Source organism: Xyrauchen texanus, chromosome 25 (genome assembly GCF_025860055.1).
Source record: "Xyrauchen texanus isolate HMW12.3.18 chromosome 25, RBS_HiC_50CHRs, whole genome shotgun sequence".
NCBI classification, from domain to species: domain Eukaryota; kingdom Metazoa; phylum Chordata; class Actinopteri; order Cypriniformes; family Catostomidae; genus Xyrauchen; species Xyrauchen texanus.
The window spans coordinates 7,063,703-7,069,770 of record NC_068300.1 but is presented as its reverse complement, the minus strand read 5'-3'; positions in this window follow the sequence as shown (position 1 = coordinate 7,069,770).

Genomic DNA, 6,068 nt, shown 5'->3' with positions numbered 1-6,068 from the left:
TGGCTAAGTAGCTATCTTTTTTGCCCCATACACTTTTCTCAGCTTTATTACTTAGCTAAGTAGCTAGCTATTTTTTTGGTCCCATACACTTTTCTCAACTTTCTTACTTAATAAAGTAGCTAGCCATCTTTTTAGCCCCATGCTTTTCTCAGCTTTTTTGCTTAGCTATATTCTACTAGTATCTTTTTAGCCCCATGTGCTTTTCTCACCTTTATTACTTAGCTAAGTAGCTAGCTATGTTTTTTGCGCCATGCTTTTCTCAGCTTTCTTACTTAGCTATAGCTACTAGCTATCTTTTTAGCCCCATGCTTTTCTCAGCTTTATTACTTTGCTAAGTAGCTAGCTATCTTTTTTGCCTTATATGTTTTTGTCAGCTTTATTACTTAGCTAAGTAGCTAGCTATCTTTTTGCCCCATATGCTTTTTTCAGCTTTAATACTTAGCTAAGTAGCTAGCTATCTTTTTTGGCCCCATAGGCTATGCTCTTCTCAACTTTCTTACTTAGCTAAGTAGCTATCTTTTTGGACCCACAGGCGATGCTTTTCTCAACTTTCTTACTTGGCTAAGTAGCTAGCTATCTTTTTGGCCCCATACACTTTTCTCAACTATCTGACTTAATAAAGTAGCTAGCTATCTTTTTAGCTCCATTCTTTTCTCAGCTTTCTTACTTAGCTATAGCTACTAGCTATCTTTTTTAGCCCATATGCTTTTCTCAGCTTTCTTACTTAGCTAAGTAGCTAGCTATCTTTTTGGCCCCACATGCTTTTCTCAGCTATATTACTTAGCTAAGTAGCTAGCTATCGTTTTGGCCCCATAGGCTATGATTTTCTCAACTTCCTTAGCTACTTGGCTAAGTAGCTAGCTATCTTTTTGGCCCTATACACTTTTCTCAGCTTTCTTAGCTAAGAAGATACTAGCTATCTTTTTTGGCTCATATGCTTTTCTCAACTTTCTTACTTAGGTAAATGGCTAGCCAAAAAACCTCTCCAGCAATGTTGCATTTATAATTAGTAGATTAACTAATTACAGTACTTTTTTAGGTTTGTTTAATTTTATTTTTATCTCAGAAGAGCTACATTTCTCTTTATTCACACAATTTTTTTCAAAGTTAGTCTATGATAAACCCAACACACTGCCACAGCAATCATCAGGATTAGTACGACTTTCGGCTAATTCTTAGGATATCCTGTGACTAGTTTGAATTCCTTCAACTTTCACTACAGCCAATGACGTCGCTGGACATCGTTTCCATCTAATACACGACAATTACTTGCTTCTATCACACACAACAGCTTCCTATCATCTTTACACACTCTAATCTTTGGTTAAGTTTAGATAAATGGTTTGGGAAAGGGCATAATATTAATAAGAATGTCCTTAATGCCTCGTGTGCGGAACTCACGCTTATTTCCACACACATAATGACGTCGTTCGAGTTTATGCGAATAACATTGTGCGAGACCATACAAAATAGCCAACTCGTAAATTATGTATGACTTTTCATGAGATCAGATTAACCAAAACTAGGTTTGTGTTTGAAATTAAGTACTAGTATGGTGCTTACTGTGCATTATATACTGTATTCTGCATTTTCAAATAGTAGTAGGCCTATGCTACAGTGAGCACATTTACATGCACATTCTTACACCGATTATGCTTATTAAGCCGACAATATATGTGGTCATGTAAACACATTAAATGGCTTTCTTTTATCGGTGTACAGTCATAAACCACTTAAAAATAAACCGACAGACACGGGTATATTTTTGCCCATAATCCTCAGATTTTGCGTTTCATGTAAACACCTTTTGGCACTCTTAAGGGCTTGTCCAATGATCGCAAGTGTTTTGTGCACACCTCTTCACGGTTTGATGTCAAAAGCATAAATTAACTAAACGCAGTTTTCTGGCTTTGTCAGATTTTTTAAATTAGCTGATTTTTGGGAGTTATGGGGGTATTAGTGTACATGTAAACAGGTTCATTGAGGTCGCTTGATCTCGTTGTTGCTTGTTTAGTTCAATGAGTGGCATCCAGTTATCATCTCGGAAATAAATTGGACTTTTTTGCATTTATAATCCAATTTTGTGTAACATTACTTAATTTTGCAGGCCAATGAGGATGTTAAATTCATATACTGCACATGCTATTCTATCCATACAAAGAATTCACATACTGTGTTAAGTATGCACACTGCTGAAATAAAATGTGTAGTAGGCCTAGATGTATGCATAGCCTAGATGTGATAGAGTCTCTTTTCATCATTAATGTTGAGTCTATATGGCAGATAGTCTAAATCAAGAAGTTTAAATAATGCATAGATTTGGCAACGATTGGAAAGACCTCATTGCCGTATCTGTCTGTCTCTCTCAGACCTAGTCGTCTCGGTCCGGCCTGTTTTGCATGTCACACATGACTGGCCGTAGTGAGACTTGACAAGACAGAGGTGTTATCGAGACAACACTCATAAATCCAGAGCGATGCTGCCTGAACAGGTGATTTTCCGCTTACCTCCTCAGCCAACCTGCATGGAATATTCATTCCGTCACTGAATTAATCCATACTGAAGGGCAGATCTGTGATGTTTGAGTACATAACATTTCTGCTCCTATTTCAGACATATTTCAATATGCTGAAACACTTTTACACCAGCTGCTATTGAAAATTAATTTGGCTAAAATTCACATGCATGATATTTACACATAAAGACATACAGAAGATGGGTGAAGCTATTTCAAACACATCTAAATCACATTTAAACCAAAAATCTAAAGATATATATATACAGTATATATATTGTTCATATTTAAACGTATTTACATATTCAAATTCCACTATAATTTGGGAAAATGTTTCATACAGTATATGAAAACGGACATTTTTGTAATATTTTTTAATAAATCAGAATCAGAATGAAATTTTTCTTGGTGACAGAAGCTTCCACTGCAGAAACAATACAAAAACAAGACAAAGATAATAATTAAAACATTTATTAAAAATAAAAAGCGAATAGAAATATGAGTACAACAAATCTGTTATATACATTGCAAGGGAATGTAATGCAGAAGAGGTAGGATATGTTAAATAATATAATTGACTAAGCTGTGTATTGCACATTATTATTGCTCAATGGGGCAGTTTTAACTGTTCATTAGATGGATAGCCTGAGGGTTAAAACTGTTCCTGTGCCTGATGGTTCTGGTCCTCAGTGCTCTGAAGCATCGGCCAGAAGGCAACAGTTCAAAGAGGTAGTGGGCTGGGTGAGTGAGGTTCAGAGTGATTTTACCAGCCTTTTTCCTCAGTTCTGGAAGTATAGGGGAAGTATAGTCCTCTCACCAGTCCAAACTGTCCTTTGTTGTCTGCTGATTTCCATTTCAGCATTTAATGCATTTGGCAGACGCTTTTATCCAAAGCAACTTACAGTGCAATTATTACAGGGACAATCACCCTGGAACAACCTGGAGTTAAGTGCCTTGCTCAAGGACACAATGGTGGTGGCTGTGGGGCTAGAACCTGTGACCTTCTGATTAACAGCCCTGCGCTTTAGCCACTACGCCACCACCATTTCCGATTTCGTAGCTGAACCAAACCAGACAGTTGTTGAAGTGCGCTTGTGGCAGGTTGAACTTCCTCAACTGGTGAAGGAAGTACCTCTGCTGGGCCTTTTTCACCATGGAGTCAATGTGGTTCTCCCACTTCAGGTCCTGTGAGATGGTAGTGCCCAGGAACCTGAATGACTTCACTGATGGCACAGTGCTGTTCAGAATGGTGACTGGGATCAATGTTGGGGTGTTCCTCCTAAAGTCCACAGTCATCTCCACTGTTTTGAGCGTGTTGAGTTCCAGGTTGTTTGACTGCACCAGATGGCCAGTCGTTCAAACTCCCTTCTGTATGCAGACTCATTGTCATCTTGGATGAGGCCGATGACAGTAGTTATCATCTGCAAACTTCAGGAGCTTGACAGAGGGGTTCTTGGTGGTGCAGTCATTGGTAAACAGGAAGAAGAGTAGTGGGGAGAGCACACATCCCTGGGGGGCACCAGTTCTGATCCTACAGGTGCTGGAATAACATTTTCTCAGTCTCACTAGCTGCTGCCTGTCCGTCAGAAAGCTGGTATTCCACTGACAGATATACATGGGAACAGAGTGATGGTGTAATTTATTCCATAGGAGAGCTGGGATGATGGTGTTATAAGCAAACTGAAGTCCACAAAAAGGATCCTTACGTATGTCCCTGGTCTGTCCAGATGTTGCAGGATATGATGCATTCCCATGTTGACTGCACCATCTACAGACCTGTTTGCTCGATAAGCAAATTAAGGGGATATAGAAAGGGTCCAGTGATGTCCTTCAGGTGGGCCAACACCAGTCTCTCAAATGACTTCATGGCCACAGACGTCAGAGTGATGGGTCTGTAGTAATTAAGTCCTTTGGTCTTGGGTTTCTTTGGGACAGGGATGAAAGTGGATCGTTTGAAGCAACAGGGAACTTAAAACTGCTCCAGTGATCTGTTGAAGATCTGTGTGAAGATGGGGGCCAGTTGGTCAGCACAGGATTTTAGACAAGTGGGAGAAACACCGTCTGGGCCCTATGCTTTTCTTGTCTTTTGTTTCAGGAAGACCTGGCACACCTCCTCTTCACAGATCTTAAGTACAGGTTGAGTAGCGGGGGGGGGGGGGTTGCATTAGGTGTTGGTGAAGTGAAGGTCATAGCGGGGGGGGGGCATTTCAAATCTACAGTAAAACACATACAGGTCGTCAGCCAGTTGTTCGTTCCCTACAGTGTTGGAGGATGGTGTCTTGAAGTTAGTAATGTCTTTCAGGCCTCTCCGCACTGATGCAAGTCTGTCAGCTTCTCAAAGTAGCTTCTTTTATTCACTTTAATTTCCTTAGTCAGTGTGTTTTTGGCCTGATTATACAAGATTTTATTCCGCTTCTGTAAGCATCCTCTTTGACATCCTCTTTGACATGACGAAGATGTCTGAGTTTAACTGTAAACCTTGGTTTCACATTGTTGAACGTTAAATAAGTCCTAGTAGGAATGCACACATCCTCACAGAAACGGATATATGATGTCACAGTATCTCTGAGCTGTCCAGATTGGTATTTGCAGCTTCAAATACCCTCCAATCAGTGCAGTCAAAGCAGGCTTGTAGTTCCAGCTCTGCTTCATATGTCCACCTCTTTACAGTCTTAACTACAAGTTTAGCTGATTTTAGATTCTATAGGTTGGAAGAAGGTGAACCAGATAGTGACCAGAGAGTCCCAAAGCTGCTCTAAGGGCAGAGCGATATGCATTCTTTAATGTTATGTAGCAGTGATCCAGAATATTTCTATCTCTGGTGGGGCATGTTAAGTGCTGTTTGTATTTTGGCAGTTCACAGGTGCGGTTGGCTTTGTTAAAATCGCAGAGAATAGTAATAAGTGAGTCCAGGTGTTGTTGCTCTGTGTCTGTGATCTGATCAGCCAGCTGTTGCAGTGCTGCATTCACACATGTGTGGAGGAATATAAACAATCACCTGAATAAACGAGGAAAACTCCTGCAGCGAGTAGAAAGGCTTACAGTTGATAAAGAGCGCTTCCAAATTAGGAAAACGTATCTTCTTTAATGTTACAAATGTACACCGACTTTAATTGTTGTAAATGCACATTCCACCACCTCTCATTTCCCCCGTTAAATCAGCAATGCTTCTGGGAAGCACAAGTCAGCAGAGTTTGAAGAGTCCTTGTTTGTACAGGTGAGGAGATGTATTTCGTCCGTTTTGTTAGGGAGAGAGGGAAGATTTGCTAGATGAATACTCAGCAGCGCTGTTCGAAAGTATATGTTACATATACTGTCAATACAAGTATGTGACTTTTTATGTGAGTAAAAACCATATCTGAATTAACATATATTTCATGTGTTTTGCACATATTGCATCAGATTGCTATAAAGTGTTATAAAGAAAATGAAGCCTATTTTAAAGGCCATTAAGATAATTTTGCATTGTGACATATTTTCATGACAATTAAGCACAATTCCCCCAAATTCTCATTACTGTAATGCGTCAACATTTTTTTTGTAATTCCCATTA